Here is a 26,011-nt window from a genome sequence, read left to right as displayed (position 1 = left end):
TGCATTTGAGCTCAGCATTCCCCCTTTTCTTGGCCTGCACCCAGTGTTCAATGTGGACTGCCTTCAGCCATACTTTCCACCATTACTAGACACATCCGACATTGCAGAACAGCTCACACCCACAGAGTTAAATCTAGATTGCATGGAACAAGCTACAATTGATCAGATCATGGACACACAGATCAAGCACACTCGCCAGCAGAATTTCCAATTGTATCAAGTTGTCAAAGCAGGCCAACTCCTTCACCAGAGCAAGTGGCTCACCAGCGACCAAGTTCAACAAAAGTTTCCTCATCTCATGGAGGAACTCATCGCAATGGGGACCATTGCTTCCTAAGGGGGGAGGAATGATCCAACTGGATATTGGTGGCCACCTGCCAAGTCCACTTGGATCCCCACCATTGTTTGTTTCAACTTTTTAGTTTCCTTAATTGTAGCATAGTTTACTATTTTTAGTAGTTTTTCGAGTCCTGAACTTTTGGAGCCGTTTTGAGGCCCTAAACGACGTTTTTTGGGAAAACTGGGAGCAACATGTGTCCATGGACCAATATTTCTCTTCCCAAATTTGTAGTTCTCAGATAGGTCTTTCTAACGAGATACTATGCATGTCAAATGGAGATCATATGCCAAAGTTACAACACCGAGAAGTTGATGTACCAATTTACCCAAACAGGGCCCACAGTTTGGCGGTTCATCTTCTAGGGTTAGATTTTTGGATGTTTAGGGTTTTCCATTGTTTCTCAACAATAAATAGGCCTTCGAGCCTCATTGTAACATAGTTCAGAGGCATGTAGAGGCCACATCTCTTCTCAGAGATAAGCTACCATCGCCCTAGCTGGTTTATTTCCATTGTTGTTTGTAAGCATATTTTAGTATTTTACATTAATGAAATGAAGTATTATTTCCACTGCATCTTCGTGTTTATGGTTATCTTTGTAATTTCTTACATTCCTATTTAAATCCGGATCACCAAAACATACCAGAGATGAAAAGGACTTGTGTTTGCTCCTCAAGATGAGCAAAGGGTCAAGCCTTCTACATCAGCAAAATAGGGTTCACCAGTGTAGGATAAGGACATGGTTGGGCATGAGTTTGAGTTGGTTGACTTAGAGGCAGAAAATGAGACTTCAAGCATGCAGTATATGATCAGAGACAAATATTATCAGATCAAGGAACTCACAGTCAACATGGCAAGAGCAAGATTCATCATCTCATTCCTAGAATAGGAAAATAGTCAATTGAAGGCAAAACAATTGATCATGGAGAAAGAGCAAACTAAATAATTACAGCACGTTGGCAAGGGAAAAGCAGTCATAGAAACAAGTGAGCCTGAAGGAACACAAGGGAAGGGTAAGAGAAAAAGGCCAAGAACAAAAGGGCTAAAGAAGGCATTACAAGAAGAAGAGGAACACATTTTGTTGAATGAAGAGCTAGACCTAGAGGACATAATTGCTCTAGAGGTCAATCAAGACAAGGAGTACTGGATCAATAGGGTAAATGATCACTTGGAGAAGCTTCTATAGAAATCAAATAGAGACAACCAGCTACTCAGGCACATGGTGCACCATTACCGAGCCCAAAAAATGATCTATAACGTCAAGGTCACGCATTTGGAGAACAAGCTCAAAGAAGCCAAAAAGGACCAAAAGGATGAAGGAAACCTGGAGATGCTTGTTGAAGAATCTATGAGGGCCTAACATACATAATTTTACATCTCTTGGCCAATTTTGAGAAAATTCTAAGCAATTTTGGTTTTTTGTGAATTTTGAAGCCAAATTTAGAAATTTAGCAATTCCAAGAACGCAACGCCTTGGCACTGCGCTTCTTCCTCAAGCATACATTTCAGGAAAAGTATACATTTTTGGAAATATCTTTCAATCCTCTAAGAATCCATTTGCTCAGATTTTCGAGAGGTGGCTTAGTTTTTGAGAAAAATGGAAAAAAGTGGCAAAAAACTAGCTTTCTAGACCCTTTTTTGACAGGCGCTACGCTCCTGGAGTGACCTTGGGAGAATGGATATTTGAAGGCCTTTCCATGGGTAATTTTCAAAAATTAAAATTGTTCTGTAAACTAAACTTGAAGGGCTAGCTGACCATTCTCTCATATATGCATTTCGACCTCAGGAAGGCACCTGCAAATCACCTCAAAGTCGGCACTGCGCTTCTGCATTTTTCTGTGTTTTAAATTGTAAATTTCATTGTGTAAAATTTCTAGTTTCCAGTTTGACTTAGTCAAAGTCAAGACTCTTTATGTAATGGCACTTGTTTCGAAGCTAGGTGATGTAGGAATTAATAAATGTACATGATAGGTTGCTTTTTATGTTTATTAGGCCTCATAAAGGAAGCGAACTCCTAAACAAAATCTCCAAGAAGTGTTTGAGTTTCACCTTCTCACTCTCACTTATTGGTTGAGAGAATCTCAGAGTCAGTTCCTCCACCAAGAAATTCAACTCTTGAAGGTGGTAAAGTGGTCTAAGAGAGTCTATATGTATCATTTCTCTTTCAGAGATAAGGGTTGGACTTTTGTGGAGGAGGCTTGCATGTAATCATCTTTTCAACTAATACAGAGATAGTTGCAGCTATTTTTAAGGAACTCTAGCCCAGTGAGTTCATGGTGTTTGTTCTTCATTTTATTTGTTTTCTAATGTTTAATTTTTTTTTTTATCTAAATGATATCTCTTCTTTCTATGGATTCCTTGCAGTGAAATACACAGAATTCTTGTTCACAAGCTCTGTTTATTTGGTTTTCATAGTTATGTTTATGTCTTCCTAAGCTAATGAAATCATGTTTACTTATGCTCATTAGTTTCTTCTACACTCTCTCTTCTATACTACATTGACAATATTCTAAATAAACCATGGTCTTTTGATATCTAGCTCCTTTCCATATTTTCTTCTGCAATTCTACAGCGTAGACCTATTTGTGGCTCCGAACCCTAGTCCAACAAACCCTAAAATCTAAATTTTCACCAACACACAAACAATTATATATATCTAGCCTAAAAATTATTTGCTTTAAATTCATTTCACTGATAAGAGACTTTGAGAGATCCCTCTCATGCTCAGTAGGGATAGCTACTAAGCTGAAGTGGTTTGAGGTTACCCTTCTCGATCTCCTTTCAGCCTAGGAAATTATAAGGGACTAACACAATCCATGGAGAACCAGTGCATGTATTTATCCATTGAATCAACTCTTTACTGAAGCCTAATTTTTTAAGCATAAGATACAAAAAGGAATGTCTCAACCGATCAAAAGCGTTTGTGTTATCCAACTTTATCACCTTTCCAGATCACCATCTTCCTTATTTGAATGGATCGCCTCTTGAGCATGAATAATATTGTCCAATATTTTTCTTTGTTGCATAAAACCCTCCTATTTTTCTGAGATTATTCCTGGCAATAGTTTCTTTAGTTTGTTGCAATAATCTTTGTAAAAAATTTCTAAGCTTTGTTGCATAAAGATATGGGGTGGAATCTAGTGAAATTTATTGGATTTGATTCTTTAGGGATAAGGGAAAGAAAGGAGGAATTAGTTGCACTACCTATCCTTTCTTTTTTCCTCGTACTGTTTAGAATTCACAAGAAATCCTTTTTTATCATGATCCAAAAAGACCTAAAGAAACTTATAGTAAAGCCATCACGTTCGGGGGCTTTATCCCGATCCGATTACCAAATTGCATCTAGGACTTCAACTTCATATATTTCTTTAACAAGAGACAAATTATTAGAATCCGAAACAATGGTGGAAACATAGTTAAGAAAATCTTGAGCTTTGGACTTGAAAATGCAATAAGGCTTCTAGTTTAATATCTTCAAAGGAGGATACCTTCGACCTTCCTTCGGGAATTATCTTTGTGAGTCTATTTCTTAATTCAAAAGCTTTGGCATGCTTATGAAAAAGGAGATATTTTGATCTCCTGCCTTAAGCCACAAACTATGAGATTTTAATATACATAGTTCTTCCTCTTACCTACTTTTTGTAACAAAAATATTTGTTAATTCTCTTTCTTTTTCAAAGTGCCAGAGTTCAACATTACCTTCCTCAAGCAGTATTTGATGTTGTTCTAATTGCTTGACCAATTGATCCAGGTGGATGTTCATGGCCACTCGCCTATCTCACTTGAACCCCCACAACTATCTCTTTCAATTTTTTAGTTTCCTTAATTGTAGCACAATTTACTATTTTTGGCAATTTTTCGGGTCCTGAACTTCTGGAGCCATTTTGAGGCCCTAAACACCTTTTTTTTGGGAAAACTGGGAGCAACATGGGCCTTATATTGATGTTTCTCACTCAAAAGTTGTAGTCCTCAAATAGATCTTTCTAATGAGGTATTGTGTGCGTCAAACGGAGAACGTATGCCAAAGTTACGACCCCAGGAAGTTAATGTACCAATTTACCCAAACAGGGCCCACAGTTTGGCATTTCATATCCTAGGGTTAGGTTTTTGGATGTTTATGGTTTTCCATTGTTTCTCAACAATAAATAGGCCTTTGAGCCGCATTGTAACACAGTTCAGAGGCATGTATCCACCACATCTCTTCTCAGAGATAAGCTACCATCGCCCAAGCTAGTTTATTTCCATTTTTGTTTGTAAGCATATTTCAGTATTTTACATTAATGAAATGAAGTATTATTTCCGCTGCATCTCTGTGTATATGGGTATTTCTGTATTTTGTTGTGTTCCTGTTTAAATCTGGATCAGTGGTATCAGAGCGGTCTGCTTTTTCTCAGTTTTTCTTTGCATGTCCCCAATAAGGTAGGGATATAAGGAGTTAGGGCTTGATCTGGTTGAACCTTTGCAAGATCAGCCTTGAAAATCTCAAAGACCTCCCATGGAGGATGAAAAGAAAGACGAGGGAGCAAGAGATCCTATCAAAATCTTGCTCGAAGAAGCCCTCAAGTGACAAAGGAACGCGATGACGGACAACTTTGCCCAGATCCTTCAGTGGCTACCCATGGGCAATGCATCTACTTCTAGCAGCTACTTTGGAAACACCACAACCTTTAAGGTACAAGTTAACTTTGAAATCCCCATATTCTAGGGTCAGATAGATGCAGATGTCGTAGATAAATGGTTAAATCTAGTGGAAGGGTATTTTTCTGTTCATGATTTTTCCAGTCAAGAAAAGATTACTTTCGCTCTTCTCAAAGAAGCCCCCCACGTCAAGGATTGGTGGGAAACCTACTGCGAGCAAAAGGATGAAAGTAAGAACTCACTATTTTCAGCTACACCCACTTGGAATTCATGTTGGGATGCCATTAAGGAGCAGTAGTACCCTGTCAAAAGCTATGAGGATAAATATATAAAGTGAACCATGCTGTGGTAGGGAAGGGACCAAGATGTGTTGGAGTTCACAAATATTTTCATACCCTTCGCACAAAGCTGGGTATCAAGGATTTTGAGCTGCATTTGGTACTCAAATACTACAGCTACCTACACATGTACATCCAGGACGAGATGGATTTCCTGGACATCTCCTCGCTCGGCACGACATATCGATACGCTGTCAAGATCGAGCAGAAGTTTAAATAGAAGAAGCGAGACTTTGGATCTGTGAATCTGAAGCAAGGGAAAGGCTTCCCCAAATCGCAGAACCAAGGACAAAGCCAAGATAGTGTGACCCAAGACCACCCGTCGAAGCTGCAAAAAAATAACAACACCATGAAGTCAAAGAAGGACACAAGAAAGTGGTGTGAATTCCATAAGAGCCCCACTCACAACACAAGTGAGTGTCGGAACAAGCAGTCACTGGTGGCTGAGTTGAAGGCTTTAGAATCAAATGCATGTTCTGAACCTAAGTCAAAACCCGACAAGGGGAATGACAAAAGGAATCAAATCATTGACGTGGAGCCTAGCACCACTGTTGCCACCACCAAGGTCTAGAAGAATGAGCCCGAAGATCCAGAGGAGGGGGAGCGTCTTTTCCACTCACAAATGTGGGTGAAGGGTTTACCACTACAATTCATTGTTGATAGTGGCAGCCAAAAGAACCTCATTTCAGTAGAGGTCGTGAAGCGGTTGGGCCTACCGACTACACCACACCCGCAACCATACAGTATCAGGTGGCTTCACCAAGGGCGAGATCTCCGAGTTTGCCAGCAGTGTCGCCTTCCCTACAGCATCAAGCCCTTCACAGATGAGGTATTGTGCGATGTAGCACCTCCTAATGTTTTTGATGTATTATTAGGCCAACCATTCTTGTGGAGGTGACATGCTGTGTATGAGTCAAGGCCTTGTGCTGTTATTATTTCTTTGGGTAATTCATTATAAAGGATATCGGAGGTAGCCCCACCTACTGCCACCTCTTTGATCATTGCTAAAAAATGCAACAAGCTCATCTCCCATACTAGGAAATTTATTTTCTCTTTGGTTTGCTCTCAAAGTAAGGGGAATATCGCAGCCACATACATGGCCCCTGGGAAGGGTTCCTCCACGCAGCAGAAGCAGGTGGATACAATCATGAAAGAAGACAGTGACATCTTCTCCTCACCCACAGGGGCACCGTTGCACTGTCAGGTCAAGTATTCGTCCGATCTGACTTCCAGAGCACCTCTACCCAACAGGCCAATCTATCGCAACTCCATTCTGGAAAATGCCAAGTACAAGCAGCAACCTGATCAACATCAGGTACCACACAAGTTTCAAGTGGGCGACAAAGTCTGGTTTCATCTGTAGAAAGAATGCCTTACAAGAGCCCATCAGAAGCTCAGACCGCTTTGATATGGTCCTTACACCATTAACAAGGCTATGGGAAACAATGCTTTGGAGCACAACATTCCCCCATTCTTTTGCTTACACCGAGTGTTCAATGTGGACTGCCCTCGACCATGCTTCCCACCATTACTGGACACATCAGAGGTTGTAGAACAGCTCACTAGGGACCAAATTCAGCAGAAGCTTCCTCATCTCATGGAGGAACTCAATGCAATGGGGACCATTGCTTCCTAGGGGGGAGGAATGATCCAGGTGGATGTTGGTAGCCACCCGCCTATCTCACTTGGACCCCCACAACTGTCTCTTTCATTTTTTTTGGTTTCCTTAATTGTAGCACAATTTACTATTTTTGTCAGTTTTTCGGGTCTTGACTTTCGGAGCCGTTTTGAGGCCCTAAACGACTTTTTCTTTTGTGAAAAAAGGAAGCAATTTATGGATGATGTTACTCACTCAAAAGTTGTAGTCCTCGGATAGATCTTTCTAACGAGGTATTGTGTGCGTCAAACGAAGATCATATGCCAAAGTGAAAACCCCGGGAAGTTGATGTACCAATTTACCCAAATGGGGCCCACAGTATGGCGTTTCATATCCTAAGGTTAGGTTTTTGGATGTTTAGGGTTTCCCATTATTTCTCAACAATAAATAGGCCTTCGAGCATCATTGTAACATAATTCAGAGGCATGTAGTTGCCACATCTCTTCTCAAAGATAAGCTACCATCGCCCGAGCTAGTTTATTTCCATTTCTTTTTGTAAGCATATTTCAGTATTTTACATTAATGAAATGAAGTATTATTTCCACTGCATCTCTGTGTATATGGGAATTTATATATTTTGTTATATTCCTATTTAAATCCAGATCACCAATTATGTGCGATTTTTCCCTATTGGTTGAAGCTACAAGGTATAAAAATAGCCCAAAAATTTCTTTGTAGCGGAGGTGGGTGGGAAAATGTTTTTTTGTTTGTTTGTTTTTGTTTGTTTTTGTTTTTTGTTTTGTTTTGTTTTTTTTTTTTTTTTTTTTTTTTTTTTTTTACGCTGCGTGTACAATATACAAATGCACCAATGCTTTAATAGACACACAAGCACTGGTGCGGAATAGAACAGGGTGCACCGTTGCAGATTTATTAAAAAAAAATGGTGCGCTAAATTACAAAATGCATTGGGGCTTGAGTAATCGATAACACTAGAAAAAGGTTAACTTTTAAAAATTGATGGTGCTATATACACCCACAACACCAGTGCCATCCTTGTAGTAAAACGTTGCAGTGCATACTTAGAAGGAGCATCGATATAGTTTTTAATTTTAAAAAAAAAATGTGGTGCTATATTCCAAAGAAGCACCAATATGGTTCATGTATTAAAACGTCCCGGTGCATCTTCTAAAGAGCATTGCTAGGAGGTTTTTAATTTTTTTTAAATGCGGTGCTATAGTCAAACAAAGTACCAGTGTGGTAAATGTATTAGAATGCCTCATGGTGTCTTAACAAACCACCATATAGGTTTCTTAATTTAAATAAAAAGAAGTGGTGCTCTTGGATATTTTACGCACCGATGTTGTTATAATAATGCACTGGAATATGGTTAGATAAAAAAAATCTCTCGGCTGTAAATTTCATTTTTACCATCTATAGTGTTATAGAGCTCTGAAGCACTGGTGCCACTCTTGCCTCATGCAAGTTCCCTGACATCATTGTTTCTCTTGCTCACCATCCTTCCATACCATTCTCAGTGCGTGGCTTTCCAATTTTCTCAAATGGTTGCGATATTTTTTTCTTAATTACATGTCAACAATACCTCCCCAATGAGAAAATTCTAAAGTAATGTCTATGTTTCTCTCTAATTTAATTTTTTAGCGGATTACAATTGCAAATTAACTTAAAAAATCCATGGTTTTTTATTTTTTTATTTTTCGTGCACAGTGTGCTCGATATGTTCAATTCGCACCAACAGCGGTGCACCCTATAAATTTACAGGGTGCACCATAGTTCAATGCGTGAACCTAACACACCGCTATTGTTGCGGTGCATTTCGTAAATGAAAACGCACCAAGAAAAACTATAAATTGTACATCGGTGCGTACATTTTTAGGTTACGCCTGGTGCATTTATATTTACCAAGCAGACCGAAAAAATAATATTAAAAACTATAACTCGGTGTGTTCAATAACATAAATGTTCAGTAACGATGTGAAAAGGTTATACATGCGCACCAGTTCATAATCTTAATACGCACTGCGATGAAAATTTAAATATGTGAACCAACAACACTGCATCATACGTATGAGCGCATTATATCCGGTGTGATTGTGTTTTATAGCACTACTGGAGTCGGTGCATTACTGTTTTTTGGGTGCATTAGGGATGGTTTTTTATTAATTGAAATTTATGTTTCCATATTTATAAATACATTTTTTATATAATAAAAAAATTTGTATTTTATGTATGAGGCTAATGTATTTTATATGTCAATCATGTAGCAGAGACATCAACAAAGGGAGTAGTAGCAGGAGTAGCAGAAAATGGCATACCAGTACAATATGGTCCAACCATGGGAGGCCTGAGAGAGGGATATATATTTATACCCTCACCCTATTAGTGAAACAACCCGAGCGCTCTTAAGAAATGTAGGCCTCCTCAAGTAATATGAGGAGGCTACATCCTTGAAGGTGCACTCTATCTTGTTGGCGCTTCTGATCCGCCAATGGAGTGTCTAGGAGCAGGGTTTCCATGTTGATTCTAAGGAATCGTATAGGTTCTCTGAGGAGGAAATATATTTTATCATTGGCCTATCCAGAAGAGGAGAATATTTTCTTTAGTTCCCTGATGTCCCCAATGGGGTTGAAAGTAAGAGTCAAATTGCCTACTCTCAGAGATATGTTGGGCCTCATGCAGTCTTCCAACAGATTTTCAGGTGTGTGGTGGATAGCTGTGGATTTATTATTTTACTGCACAAGAGGTTAGGTGCCTCTCATTATTAGTGACCACCATTTGACACTTTACTAGTGATGGGAAACACATTAGTTTCCCTCTTTTGTATTATGTCAATTCTTCAATTCAGGCACCATGATGTATCAAATAGTCTGCCATTTTTTGGAGGCAGTTTTCATATACAAAACAATGCTTATATAATTATTAAGTTTTCAATTATTGCATATAAACTAAGGTAGAATACTTCACCATTGATATGATTTCAAAATTTCAAAACTCAACCATTCCATTTTATAAAATACAATGACTCAAATTTAACCAGTTTTACTAATTTTGATTATATTTAATGGATAGAGACAAAATGTTTACAATTAAACAAGTTAATATAATTTGAGAATTACATTTTGCCACAAATGAAATAAGGTTGTAACAACCCTAGTAAAAATTGTAGAAATTTTGAATAATTTAACACATATTCAACAGAGATTATCCTGATCATGTACTATTGCGGAATACATACACAATACATAAGCTCCTCTACGTTGATCATCAATATAGCAGCATCAATAACAATAAAACATCAAGAGCATTCACACATTAACACAGTATGTAACCCGGGGAAAGCATCTCGCTAAAAACCCCAACTATCTGTATATTAATGATTGATACCATGTAACATTACAAAGTACAATGCTTATCACAAGCAATCTAGTACCAGCTCCACCTGTTACACACAATACAGCTAAGATTTGATCTCCAAATCTATTCCATTGCTTACCTGCCTCCACTGCTCAATACCTGCTCAAGAATTAATGAGAATGGTTTACCAAACTCATATTTCACCTCCAAAGAATCACTCACACTATGTAAGACGTGAGCATAGGCTATAATACTGGGCAAATACATGAGCAAACTCATTGGCATACTCAATCCCTTGATTGTGCAAATCCTCATGCACAACTATAGTCACAACTGATAGCAATCTGATTCTCTAACACCCATCCCTGTTGAACTGAACATGCACTGACATGCAACTGAGTTAACTGATGTATTCTATAGTTGTATTATGAGTTGATAATTAGTTTAACAACTCATCATTAGTCTATTTGCAGTTAGACTAACTACAACTAGTTTAACCAAGTCAAACTGAACACAACTCCATCAACTCCACAATCAAGTCCACCAAACTCAACTGATTGAGTTCTAACTGAAGTCATGCATGCAACAACTCAACTGACTCATAAGAAAAGCATACATCCTTCTGACAGCTGCATGGGCCACATCTGTAGCTCAAACTGAAGTGCTCCAAGAGAATAAGATCAAGTTTATAGTCCAAATATTATTATGAGACAATAGTATTTGACTTTTATATTTTGGACAGCCAGTCTAGACTTTGATCACTCCTGCTGTGATCACTCCTACTGTGGTCACTCCTACTGTGATCATCCCTGCTGTGGTCACTCCTGCTGTGATCATGCCTGCTGGGATCCAAAAATAGAAATTGCGCCATAATTTGCCTGCGGGCCCACTTAGTGAAGGCGACTCTTTTCACTAAGCTCCATCATCTTGTTGCAATCTCAACACTCCCTCTCGACAAGATATGGGTTATCAGCAACCCCTATCCTACCTCAGTGGTACTTGAATTTTCTCCTGGTGAGAGCCTTCGTCAGAATATCAGCATCCTGATCCTCCGTTGGAATGTATGAAAGCAAAATGATCCTCTGCTACACACAATCTCTGATATGATGGTACCTGATGTCCTTGCTACCACATACTCGGCCTCTTGAGCTCCTTGCCCAATCTGCATCCTCCTGTCTGTACCAATCTCCATATCCCAATGTGCCTCTCAAGTAGCGCAATACATGCTTGCCCGCCTTCCAAAAGAGCTTGGTAGGCTTAACCATAGCTTGTGAAAGCTGGTTAACTGCATAGCATATATCAGGTCGTGTATTGACCAAATACATTAGCGACCCCACCAACTGTCGATAAATAGTGGCATCCACTTCTTCTCCCGAAGTGGCATCCTCCTTCCTCCAACCTCCAAGAAGAGGAGTATCAAGAGGCTTGCAGCCATGTATGTTGAACTTCTCCAGTATCTCCCGAGCATACTTGCCCTGAGAAACAAACAATCCACCACTGCGCTGCCATATTTCCAATCCTAGGAAATAGTGAAGGAGGCCCAAGTCCTTCATCTCAAACTCTGTAGCAAGATCCTTCTTGCATGACAGTATCAAAAACTCATCACCCGTTAGAACCAAATCATCAACATACAGTACAATGATAAGCAACTTACCCTCCACCACAATCTGGTATAGGTTAGGATCCGCCTCGCTCTTGGAGAATCCAAGTCCTGTGAAATAGCTGTATATCCGTGTGTACCAAGCACGTGGTGCTTGCTTCAACCCATACAATGCTCTCTTGAGCCTGCACACATGCGACTCGCTGCTGAAGACCTCAAAGCCTTCGGGTTGCTCAATGTACACCTCCTCCTCAATGACTCTATTGAGGAACGCAGTCTTCACATCCATCTGATGAATGTGCCATCCCATCTGCGCTGAGAGAGCAAGAATCGTCCGTATGGAAGAATACCTTGTGACAGGTGCAAAGGTCTCCTCATAATCGATTGTTGATGGTGAACAACGATCAGACACTGGCAAGGCTGAAATCATTCACTTGGCGACTCTAAAATATTTTCGAGATCAGATCCAAAGACTCCACTGGAGGATGATCCTGACCAGCAGAAACATGAAAGGAGAATATGGCAAGATTAGGTACTCAAGTTGGAATTTCATCCAAGATATTTTGTTCTTTGTCGTAAATTATTTCTTCTCTTTTCCCAAGAATGTAACGAAAGCTTTACAAAGCATATTGTATTTGAGAAGAGATCCCAGGCCTACAGTTGACTCTTTCCCTTTGAAGATTGTGAATACCAAAGATTTGCATGCCTTTGAGCTTGATCAAGATCCTTTTTCCGAATTTTGTAATGATCATCTTCAAATTGATGAGCCCCAAGAGACCAAGATCGATTTTATATCTGCTGTAAATACCCCTATACCTTGTAGAATTCCAGATCGGTATAAGCCTCTTGTTTTACCTTCTTTTCTTCATCCTTTCCCCAAAAATTATGATCTATACTTGCTGAGGTTTGACGATGAATGTAAGAATGTCAACGCTGAGCAACATGTGCAGAATTTTGAGTTATTTCTTGACCTTTTTGAAGTTGATGATGAAGATGTTAGTATGAGGCTTTTTGCTCTTTCTTTGCAAGCTGAAGTTAAGAGTTGGTTCAAAACCCTGCCTGATGCAAGCATCTCAGATTTCCAGCAGTTCGTCAAAGTTTTTCTCGATAGGTGGATGATCGGGCAAAACCTTTCCTTGATTGTAGAAGAGTATAACCAGCTGAAAAGATTGCCAGGGGAGACAGTACAACAGTTTTCGGCCAGATTTAATCAAGTTTATTATTCAATGCCAGCTGATATAAGGCCTACTCCTAGATCTACTCTCTTGCACTATCCGGGTGCCTTTGATCCGGAGATGGAGTTTCAGCTGAGGGAAAAGGATATTGCAACACTTCACGAGATGCAAAATTGTGCAGTAAGTGTAGAAGCGCATCTGCTGATCCGACGGGCAAGGATGAAAGAAGAAGAGATGAAAAGCATAGATCCAGCCGAATCTCTAGAGGTAAAGCTTGACGTTTTGGTAAGTGCAGTGGAGGAGATGATGCAAAGAATCAACACAAGGAATGATTATAATTTTCATGGCTCGCTGATTGAAGAAGAACAAGTTGCTGATCCAAAACATTTTGTTTCCCATCCTAGTTGTCATAGCACTTATAGTGATTGTTTTGTAGATCATCTTGGAGAAGAAAGAACTGTTGATATGACATGTATGCTTGATGACGTGTTTTATACCGATGATTTGCCTCAGTATGATCAGTATGATGATGATTATGTTCTCCAAACAGAAGCTAATCTTGCAGACAAATCAACAGCTCGTTTGTGGGAGGAAGAAGTTCATTTTCAGCAGCTCGAATACAATGATCAACCATCATATATCAGCTATGACAGTGACGAGGAAAGTGCAGCAAATTTTGAAGTAAGTGAAGGATCTTTGCCTTTTTGTTTTGATTCATGTCAGTTCATCAGAGACAACTTCCATGCAATCACAAATCCATTGTTGACCAGTCTTGATTTGGATCCTCTTGAGCGCGATGAAAACTTTGTTCAAGACTTCTCATTTTCAGATTTGCAACCCCCGAAAGCCATTGATTGTCAAATTGCAGATGATTTAATGATTCAAGGTGACTCCGTACCATTCTGTTTTGAATCATTTCAGTTTTTGAAGGATCGATTGCATAGTACATCTTCAAATGAAAAGCCTATAACAAATCAACAGTCACTCAGTCTTAATGTTGAGGATGAAGGTCAGATTATAGATGAAGTTGTGGAAGATGAAATACATGATGTGATGATGCAGGAAGATTCTATACCTTTTTGTTTCGAGGCATTTCAGTTTATAAGGTAGAATTTTCATATTGTCCCTAAAGAACAGAATGAGCAGCATGTAGGAAATCATGTAGTCACATTGGAACCAATAGAAAATGGGTTGCAGCAGTCTTTTCAAGTTTTTCATGATCCAATAGCTGATGTTTTGGATGCGTTTTGCAGTCAAAGTCTTTCTCCATTTACTATGTGTGAGCTTGAAAAATGTGCTGATATGAATTTGATCCGGCAGCCAGTTTCTTCATCATTTTCAGCAGGGGTCTCGTCACAAGGCTCAGATCAAAGTTTGCATGCATGGTATGAGGAAAAGAGAAGTAATCCATTGGATGAGCTAATTTCCAGTGAGCTTGAATTTCAAGATCCTTATGCAGTGTTTTTGGAGGTGGATAGAGAGTTCATATCATTCAACGGATCTGTTTCTCAGTTGCCATCAGAGTTGCCTTTCAGTAGTTCTCTCTTGTTGCTCATCAACAAACATGTGTGGAGGTTTCAAACAGCAGACGAGATACTTACTTGGTTGCACTGGTTGTTTCATTTCACTTGATCCGCTGATGAATGAAACTGTTAGGGTAGGTTGTGTTGAATAAGCTCCACTTTGAGCATCATTTTCAGTTTGTCGGTTGTGTTTAAGTATCGAGTCAGTTTTTAGTTGAGTCATGAGTCCTTTATGAGTCAATTTTTAGTCTTGTTGTTAAGTTAGTTTGTGTCAGTTTTCAGTCATGCATTTCAGCTTGAGTTTATGACTCCATTGCCCAATGAATAAAGCACTGGTCTGCTCTCCCAAGAGGTCTGAGGTTCTTGGCACCTCCAAGGAGCTGCCATCCCCATTGGAGCCAATGTTAGTGTCGGTCTTGAGCCCTCCATCAGTGATCAATAACTCTTTGCATATGCATTTATAGGTGTCTCATCAATGTCAGTTTTGCATCCCACTAGGCATGCCATAACACTGAATGGAGGAGCTGGTCTTTGTTCCCTTCTTGGCTTTGCTGGATCAGGTCATACAACAATGTAATTGAGTCATACTTGTTTTTGTTTTTGTCTTGAGGTCCCATGGTCTTAGGTCTAGGGTTTTGAGTCAAAATCTTTTCAAGGTCATGAGTCATGGTCAGCAAGTGCCCAGCAAGCCGGAAGGAGTTTTGTACATATGTTTCATTATCATTTTCTTCAGCTACAGTTCATTTTATGCCTTGGATTTAAAAACCCTGTTTTTAAGTCCAAGGCCATGTGGAATTTGAAAAAATAAAGAAATTCTCAAAAATTTGTAAAAGTGCCGGCAATAACCCTGGTTCCTTCACTACAGTCCCTCAGGCGGTCAACCTGCAAAAAGAACGGAGTCAAACGCATCAAGAGAGCTCATTTCAGGACAAAAAGACTCTAAACAGTGTTAAAAAGCAAAGCAAGTTGAAAACATTAGAAAGTGGGTTCTAAAGTTAAATTTTTTTTAAAGTGACCCTATAAAAGCTAATTTCCCTCTCAATTCACTCTTATTGTGCATTTGAAAGTCAAAAAATTTGTGTTAGAGGCAAAAGGAGGCAATTCGGGCAAGTTTCTGCAAGTTCCAAGGTTAGAAGTGGTGCGCGACCATTCTGGACAGGTGCGCGACCACCTGGGTGCGCGCGACCAAACGGAGGCCAAAGCGCAGTGTTAAATAACACGGGCGTGACCAAACGAAGGGGCGCGACCATTCTGAGGGCGTGCGCGACCAAAAAGTCTGCCCGCCTTGAAACTCTCCCAAACGCTCAAATTCACTCAAATTTTTAAAGGTATGCCTATTCCACGTGTTGTGTGATGGTGTTGAGGTTACAAAAGAAGATTATGATGATGATTTTATGCCAAGAATCCATAGAAGATAGGTTGAATTGACTTGATGTTTTGCATGCATATGTTTGACTGTTTGTTGTTTTTCAAGGCAACTTTTTCCTAGTCCCTCCATTCATTTTCCCAAAGTTAAATTACATATGTTAACATGTCATTTTCATTAATCTCATTTGCAAGAAAAGCTCAAACCCTACCCCCAATCCTATGAAACCCTAACCCCTTCTAAACCATTTCAAAACCCTAGTTTCCCCCCATGTGTCATGTTCAAACCCTACACTAGTATATACAGCAAATTTACATATGTAAATACACAGCAGAATGAAAAGAAACAATATAAAAACAAAAAGAAAAAATGATAGCAAGGCATGCTTATGAATATCACACAAAAAACAGTGAAAAATGTAACTTGCATAGCCTTATAAAAACAAAAGAAAAATGACCTCTTGCTGTGTAAATGTCAAAGATTAGTAGCTGTATGGTGCTCATGACAAAAATTCATTAAATATACAGCTGCATAGTTATCAAAAGAGCAGTTTTGCTGTGCTAGGGTTTGCAAAGTGACATGGTATTTATCTCCCTATCCCTAAACTCTGTTTTCCCTTACCTTTCCCCTCATAAAAACCTTGATTCAATTGCTCATTAATCCCCTAAAATCCCTATGCAATTGATACCCTTCCCTTTTGACAAAGTATGTAATTGAAGACCCTAATTCACATATGACAAAAGTATGAAAGCTGCCAGCATTGTAAAGGACTGCTGTTATGAAATATGGTTGGCAGCATTGTTGATGGGTTCCTACTCCCTAACCCTAATTCCCATATCCCTCCATCTCCCTAATTCCCTTGATACAGTCCCTTTCCCATTTCCTTTTCAAATTGTCATAAAAACCCTTCTCTTCCCCTTGTAATCAAAATAACAAAATCCTGTTTCCCATTTAGTATCAATGACCATTTCAAAAGCTATGAAAAAACAGAGTATGCTCTTAAAAGACATTCAAAGTCAAAATTTAAGGAGAGCGGCCTGTTAATGGTTTATAAATGATGCTGCCCTATTCCCCTATGCCCATGACATCATTCCCTCCATGATGAAGATTTTCATTGTCCTTTCCCTTGGTGCTTAAAAAACACAAATTTTCCCTAATAAAGTATTAATTCGCAAATGACGAAAGATGGAATGACATGTTTAGCATTGGGTGATGATTTCCTTCAGAATTCCCTGCTTATATATATATTTTCCCTTTCCAATATGTAAATTCCCTCCCCTAACATGTCCCTCATGATGTTTCCCCTTGAAAACAGCATACTTCACAGCATTTTGCAGGCAGGGCAGCGGTCATCTTGACTTGTTTATTCCACCTTGCTCAATAACACCATGTCAACCACTGAGACTAATGAGCAAGGTGATGACCGGTCTTCTTCTACAGAGGTTGAGACACAGCAGAGGCCTCGTAAGGGTGGCAAAGGTGGTCATCATAGTGGTTACATGTTTGCAAGGCTAAAATGAAAATTCTCCAAAGAAAGCTATCGGAGGCCCGGAAGAGGAAGAAAAGGACAAATCCACTCCGCATCTTGGATGAGGCCTCCCTCACTCATCATGGTACTGATCAGCCTTGATCTAGCATCAAAATGTGAAAATTTTGAGAATTTTGGAGCATTTTGGAAATTTTTGGTAAAATTACAGGTTTTGCCCACGGTTTGGTCTCACCCCGCGTGAGACCATTTTGGAGGACTGCTCGGAATTTTGAAAACTTGGCATTTTTGGAAAGGGCATGCAAAAAGAAAAATTACCAATGCTTGGGAGAAGCCTGGTTTTGAGTTTTGAGCCTCCAAAAGCTCAAAATACATCAAAAAAATGACTTTCTGCCCACTTTTTGAGTTGCAGAAAGTGACCTTGGGAGAATCAACTTTTGAGGGGTCAAATCAACTCCAAATCCAGAAATTCCACTTGGGATGGAAAGTAGACAGACCAAGCTTTCCAATGAGCCATCTTGCACCTGATTTGGATCAGTGGAACCCACTCAAAAACAGCTGCAAAGGGGCGCGACCAGAACTTCCAGATTTGCCAGAATTCACATTTTTGGTCAAAAAACACTGTTTTGACTATGGTTGACTATTATTACTTGTAGATGATGGATAAATGTAATATTTTCATGGCACTTTGGTAGATTTTATCTTTCTTTACCCTTCTAGAAGCTTCCATGATGTAAAAAGTGAAAAATTAATGCATGGATGAGTTAGCTAAGTAATAGAGGCAAGTTGTTTGGCTGCCTATTTTCTAGTTCTTAGTTTAGAATTTGTTCAAACTGCTCCTAGAAAGCTGAGCTCGACCCCTAGAGGTGGGGAAAGGAGTTAGATGGTCTAGATGGTCTATATTATGCTCTCTCCTTCTCATTTTCAGGGTTGGACTCTTGTGTAAGGAAGCTTTATTGTATATTGTGCATTTATTTCTGCAATTGAAGGCAAGGAAAGCCAGGGTTTTACAGACATCTTTGAGGATTCTTGTGGATCTGATTGTTGATGGTGTGTTCTCTACATGTTCTTGTAAGTTTGTTTATGTGTTTCACATCTCTCTTATGCTTCTAAATTGGACAGATGAAGTGGTAAAGTTTGAACTCATGTTTTGACATGCTCAGCTTTTTAGTTTGTTCAATTTTAATGTTTTCTACTGTCTAGAGAGGATTCGAATTGTGTGTTTTCCCTCTTTAGCTTCTCCTCTATCATCTCTGATCATCCATCTCAGATTAAGACATCAGCACTCATTCCTACCTTGCCCCTTAGATCCCCCTGTGAAAACTGTTCTCAATCCCCGCACCTTGAATTGCACTTCCACCAATTGCCACCAAAACCCCCACAAATCATCAAATCAAACCCCCTATCAATTTACTAGCCTAAAATATTTATTTTTAATTGGTCAGCCTAAACATATTGAAAGATCTATCAAATCTGACCCGAGAGAGCCTTCTCATACCTCGTAGGGCTAGCTACGAGGTGAAATGGTTTGATGTAGCCTTGATGATTTACCTTTTCAGCCTAGGGTGAAATCTCAAGCGCTAACATATTGGCGACCATACTGGGAGAACATATTAATCGTTTGCTCATTGTCATGTTATTTCATAAGTCTTAGACGGAGCCTGAAGTTACGCCAGAAGCCTTCGAAAACGCTCTTGTTTTACATCAGCGCAAGTAGATAAACGCTGCTTCAGTCTATCTCCGTGGGATTTGTGAACATAGCGCTTCATTTGCATTTTACCCCAGTACATATATCAAGTTCAGATCTGATTGTTGATGGTGAACAACGATCAGACACTGGCAAGGCTGAAATCATTCACTTGGCGACTCTAAAATATTTTCGAGATCAGATCCAAAGACTCCACTGGAGGATGATCCTGACCAGCAGAAACATGAAAGGAGAATATGGCAAGATCAGGTACTCAAGTTGGAATTTCATCCAAGATATTTTGTTCTTTGTCGTAAATTATTTCTTCTCTTTTCCCAAGAATGTAACGAAAGCTTTGCAAAGCATATTGTATTTGAGAAGAGATCCCAGGCCTACAGTTGACTCTTTCCCTTTGAAGATTGTGAATACCAAAGATTTGCATGCCTTTGAGCTTGATCAAGATCCTTTTTCCGAATTTTGTAATGATCATCTTCAAATTGATGAGCCCCAAGAGACCAAGATCGATTTTATATCTGCTGTAAATACCCCTATACCTTGTAGAATTCCAGATCGGTATAAGCCTCTTGTTTTACCTTCTTTTCTTCATCCTTTCCCCAAAAATTATGATCTATACTTGCCGAGGTTTGACGATGAATGTAAGAATGTCAACGCTGAGCAACATGTGCAGAATTTTGAGTTATTTCTTGACCTTTTTGAAGTTGATGATGAAGATGTTAGTATGAGGCTTTTTGCTCTTTCTTTGCAAGCTGAAGTTAAGAGTTGGTTCAAAACCCTGCCTGATGCAAGCATCTCAGATTTCCAGCAGTTCGTCAAAGTTTTTCTCGATAGGTGGATGATCGGGCAAAACCTTTCCTTGATTGTAGAAGAGTATAACCAGCTGAAAAGATTGCCAGGGGAGACAGTACAACAGTTTTCGGCCAGATTTAATCAAGTTTATTATTCAATGCCAGCTGATATAAGGCCTACTCCTAGATCTACTCTCTTGCACTATCCGGGTGCCTTTGATCCGAAGATGGAGTTTCAGCTGAGGGAAAAGGATATTGCAACACTTCACGAGATGCAAAATTGTGCAGTAAGTGTAGAAGCGCATCTGCTGATCCGACGGGCAAGGATGAAAGAAGAAGAGATGAAAAGCATAGATCCAGCCGAATCTCTAGAGGTAAAGCTTGACGTTTTGGTAAGTGCAGTGGAGGAGATGATGCAAAGAATCAACACAAGGAATGATTATAATTTTCATGGCTCGCTGATTGAAGAAGAACAAGTTGCTGATCCAAAACATTTTGTTTCCCATCCTAGTTGTCATAGCACTTATAGTGATTGTTTTGTAGATCATCTTGGAGAAGAAAGAACTGTTGATATGACATGTATGCTTGATGACGTGTTTTATACCGATGATTTGCCTCAGTATGATCAGTATGATGATGATTATGTTCTCCAAACAGAAGCTAATCTTGCAGACAAATCAACAGCTCGTTTGTGGGAGGAAGAAGTTCATTTTCAGCAGCTCGAATACAATGATCAGCCATCATATATCAGCTATGACAGTGACGAGGAAAGTGCAGCAAATTTTGAAGTAAGTGAAGGATCTTTGCCTTTTTGTTTTGATTCATGTCAGTTCATCAGAGACAACTTCCATGCAATCACAAATCCGTTGTTGACCAGTCTTGATTTGGATCCTCTTGAGCGCGATGAAAACTTTGTTCAAGACTTCTCATTTTCAGATTTGCAACCCCCGAAAGCCATTGATTGTCAAATTGCAGATGATTTAATGATTCAAGGTGACTCCGTACCATTCTGTTTTGAATCATTTCAGTTTTTGAAGGATCGATTGCATAGTACATCTTCAAATGAAAAGCCTATAACAAATCAACAGTCACTCAGTCTTAATGTTGAGGATGAAGGTCAGATTATAGATGAAGTTGTGGAAGATGAAATACATGATGTGATGATGCAGGAAGATTCTATACCTTTTTGTTTCGAGGCATTTCAGTTTATAAGGCAGAATTTTCATATTGTCCCTAAAGAACAGAATGAGCAGCATGTAGGAAATCATGTAGTCACATTGGAACCAATAGAAAATGGGTTGCAGCAGTCTTTTCAAGTTTTTCATGATCCAATAGTTGATGTTTTGGATGAGTTTTGCAGTCAAAGTCTTTCTCCATTTACTATGTGTGAGCTTGAAAAATGTGCTGATATGAATTTGATCCGGCAGCCAGTTTCTTCATCATTTTCAGCAGGGGTCTCGTCACAAGGCTCAGATCAAAGTTTGCATGCATGGTATGAGGAAAAGAGAAGTAATCCATTGGATGAGCTAATTTCCAGTGAGCTTGAATTTCAAGATCCTTATGCAGTGTTTTTGGAGGCGGATAGAGAGTTCATATCATTCAACGGATCTGTTTCTCAGTTGCCATCAGAGTTGCCTTTCAGTAGTTCTCTCTTGTTGCTCATCAACAAACATGTGTGGAGGTTTCAAACAGCAGACGAGATACTTACTTGGTTGCACTGGTTGTTTCATTTCACTTGATCCGCTGATGAATGAAACTGTTAGGGTAGGTTGTGTTGAATAAGCTCCACTTTGAGCATCATTTTCAGTTTGTCGGTTGTGTTTAAGTATCGAGTCAGTTTTTAGTTGAGTCATGAGTCCTTTATGAGTCAATTTTTAGTCTTGTTGTTAAGTTAGTTTGTGTCAGTTTTCAGTCATGCATTTCAGCTTGAGTTTATGACTCCATTGCCCAATGAATAAAGCACTGGTCTGCTCTCCCAAGAGGTCTGAGGTTCTTGGCACCTCCAAGGAGCTGCCATCCCCATTGGAGCCAATGTTAGTGTCGGTCTTGAGCCCTCCATCAGTGATCAATAACTCTTTGCATATGCATTTATAGGTGTCTCATCAGTGTCAGTTTTGCATCCCACTAGGCATGCCATAACACTGAATGGAGGAGCTGGTCTTTGTTCCCTTCTTGGCTTTGCTGGATCAGGTCATACAACAATGTAATTGAGTCATACTTGTTTTTGTTTTTGTCTTGAGGTCCCATGGTCTTAGGTCTAGGGTTTTGAGTCAAAATCTTTTCAAGGTCATGAGTCATGGTCAGCAAGTGCCCAGCAAGCCAGAAGGAGTTTTGTACATATGTTTCATTATCATTTTCTTCAGCTACAGTTCATTTTATGCCTTGGATTTAAAAACCCTGTTTTTAAGTCCAAGGCCATGTGGAATTTGAAAAAATAAAGAAATTCTCAAAAATTTGTAAAAGTGCCGGCAATAACCCTGGTTCCTTCACTACAGTCCCTCAGGCGGTCAACCTGCAAAAAGAACGGAGTCAAACGCATCAAGAGAGCTCATTTCAGGACAAAAAGACTCTAAACAGTGTTAAAAAGCAAAGCAAGTTGAAAACATTAGAAAGTGGGTTCTAAAGTTAAATTTTTTTTAAAGTGACCCTATAAAAGCTAATTTCCCTCTCAATTCACTCTTATTGTGCATTTGAAAGTCAAAAAATTTGTGTTAGAGGCAAAAGGAGGCAATTCGGGCAAGTTTCTGCAAGTTCCAAGGTTAGAAGTGGTGCGCGACCATTCTGGACAGGTGCGCGACCACCTGGGTGCGCGCGACCAAACGGAGGCCAAAGCGCAGTGTTAAATAACACGGGCGCGACCAAACGAAGGGGCGCGACCATTCTGAGGGCGTGCGCGACCAAAAAGTCTGCCCGCCTTGAAACTCTCCCAAACGCTCAAATTCACTCAAATTTTTAAAGGTATGCCTATTCCACGTGTTGTGTGATGGTGTTGAGGTTACAAAAGAAGATTATGATGATGATTTTATGCCAAGAATCCATAGAAGATAGGTTGAATTGACTTGATGTTTTGCATGCATATGTTTGACTGTTTGTTGTTTTTCAAGGCAACTTTTTCCTAGTCCCTCCATTCATTTTCCCAAAGTTAAATTACATATGTTAACATGTCATTTTCATTAATCTCATTTGCAAGAAAAGCTCAAACCCTACCCCCAATCCTATGAAACCCTAACCCCTTCTAAACCATTTCAAAACCCTAGTTTCCCCCCATGTGTCATGTTCAAACCCTACACTAGTATATACAGCAAATTTACATATGTAAATACACAGCAGAATGAAAAGAAACAATATAAAAACAAAAAGAAAAAATGATAGCAAGGCATGCTTATGAATATCACACAAAAAACAGTGAAAAATGTAACTTGCATAGCCTTATAAAAACAAAAGAAAAATGACCTCTTGCTGTGTAAATGTCAAAGATTAGTAGCTGTATGGTGCTCATGACAAAAATTCATTAAATATACAGCTGCATAGTTATCAAAAGAGCAGTTTTGCTGTGCTAGGGTTTGCAAAGTGACATGGTATTTATCTCCCTATCCCTAAACTCTGTTTTCCCTTACCTTTCCCCTCATAAAAACCTTGATTCAATTGCTCATTAATCCCCTAAAATCCCTATGCAATTGATACCCTTCCCTTTTGACAAAGTATGTAATTGAAGACCCTAATTCACATATGACAAAAGTATGAAAGCTGCCAGCATTGTAAAGGACTGCTGTTATGAAATATGGTTGGCAGCATTGTTGATGGGTTCCTACTCCCTAACCCTAATTCCCATATCCCTCCATCTCCCTAATTCCCTTGATACAGTCCCTTTCCCATTTCCTTTTCAAATTGTCATAAAAACCCTTCTCTTCCCCTTGTAATCAAAATAACAAAATCCTGTTTCCCATTTAGTATCAATGACCATTTCAAAAGCTATGAAAAAACAGAGTATGCTCTTAAAAGACATTCAAAGTCAAAATTTAAGGAGAGCGGCCTGTTAATGGTTTATAAATGATGCTGCCCTATTCCCCTATGCCCATGACATCATTCCCTCCATGATGAAGATTTTCATTGTCCTTTCCCTTGGTGCTTAAAAAACACAAATTTTCCCTAATAAAGTATTAATTCGCAAATGACGAAAGATGGAATGACATGTTTAGCATTGGGTGATGATTTCCTTCAGAATTCCCTGCTTATATATATATATTTTCCCTTTCCAATATGTAAATTCCCTCCCCTAACATGTCCCTCATGATGTTTCCCCTTGAAAACAGCATACTTCACAGCATTTTGCAGGCAGGGCAGCGGTCATCTTGACTTGTTTATTCCACCTTGCTCAATAACACCATGTCAACCACTGAGACTAATGAGCAAGGTGATGACCGGTCTTCTTCTACAGAGGTTGAGACACAGCAGAGGCCTCGTAAGGGTGGCAAAGGTGGTCATCATAGTGGTTACATGTTTGCAAGGCTAAAATGAAAATTCTCCAAAGAAAGCTATCGGAGGCCCGGAAGAGGAAGAAAAGGACAAATCCACTCCGCATCTTGGCTGAGGCCTCCCTCACTCATCATGGTACTGATCAGCCTTGATCTAGCATCAAAATGTGAAAATTTTGAGAATTTTGGAGCATTTTGGAAATTTTTGGTAAAATTACAGGTTTTGCCCACGGTTTGGTCTCACCCCGCGTGAGACCATTTTGGAGGACTGCTCGGAATTTTGAAAACTTGGCATTTTTGGAAAGGGCATGCAAAAAGAAAAATTACCAATGCTTGGGAGAAGCCTGGTTTTGAGTTTTGAGCCTCCAAAAGCTCAAAATACATCAAAAAAATGACTTTCTGCCCACTTTTTGAGTTGCAGAAAGTGACCTTGGGAGAATCAACTTTTGAGGGGTCAAATCAACTCCAAATCCAGAAATTCCACTTGGGATGGAAAGTAGACAGACCAAGCTTTCCAATGAGCCATCTTGCACCTGATTTGGATCAGTGGAACCCACTCAAAAACAGCTGCAAAGGGGCGCGACCAGAACTTCCAGATTTGCCAGAATTCACATTTTTGGTCAAAAAACACTGTTTTGACTATGGTTGACTATTATTACTTGTAGATGATGGATAAATGTAATATTTTCATGGCACTTTGGTAGATTTTATCTTTCTTTACCCTTCTAGAAGCTTCCATGATGTAAAAAGTGAAAAATTAATGCATGGATGAGTTAGCTAAGTAATAGAGGCAAGTTGTTTGGCTGCCTATTTTCTAGTTCTTAGTTTAGAATTTGTTCAAACTGCTCCTAGAAAGCTGAGCTCGACCCCTAGAGGTGGGGAAAGGAGTTAGATGGTCTAGATGGTCTATATTATGCTCTCTCCTTCTCATTTTCAGGGTTGGACTCTTGTGTAAGGAAGCTTTATTGTATATTGTGCATCTATTTCTGCAATTGAAGGCAAGGAAAGCCAGGGTTTTACAGACATCTTTGAGGATTCTTGTGGATCTGATTGTTGATGGTGTGTTCTCTACATGTTCTTGTAAGTTTGTTTATGTGTTTCACATCTCTCTTATGCTTCTAAATTGGACAGATGAAGTGGTAAAGTTTGAACTCATGTTTTGACATGCTCAGCTTTTTAGTTTGTTCAATTTTAATGTTTTCTACTGTCTAGAGAGGATTCGAATTGTGTGTTTTCCCTCTTTAGCTTCTCCTCTATCATCTCTGATCATCCATCTCAGATTAAGACATCAGCACTCATTCCTACCTTGCCCCTTAGATCCCCCTGTGAAAACTGTTCTCAATCCCCGCACCTTGAATTGCACTTCCACCAATTGCCACCAAAACCCCCACAAATCATCAAATCAAACCCCCTATCAATTTACTAGCCTAAAATCTTTATTTTTAATTGGTCAGCCTAAACATATTGAAAGATCTATCAAATCTGACCCGAGAGAGCCTTCTCATACCTCGTAGGGCTAGCTACGAGGTGAAATGGTTTGATGTAGCCTTGATGATTTACCTTTTCAGCCTAGGGTGAAATCTCAAGCGCTAACATATTGGCGACCATACT

Source organism: Pinus tabuliformis, chromosome 6, assembly GCF_031772625.1.
Source record: "Pinus tabuliformis cultivar Carrire ecotype Pingquan chromosome 6, CPIR1, whole genome shotgun sequence".
NCBI classification, from domain to species: Eukaryota; Viridiplantae; Streptophyta; class Pinopsida; order Pinales; family Pinaceae; genus Pinus; species Pinus tabuliformis.
The sequence above is the reverse complement of the archived record's forward strand: the minus strand, read 5'-3'. Positions refer to the sequence as shown.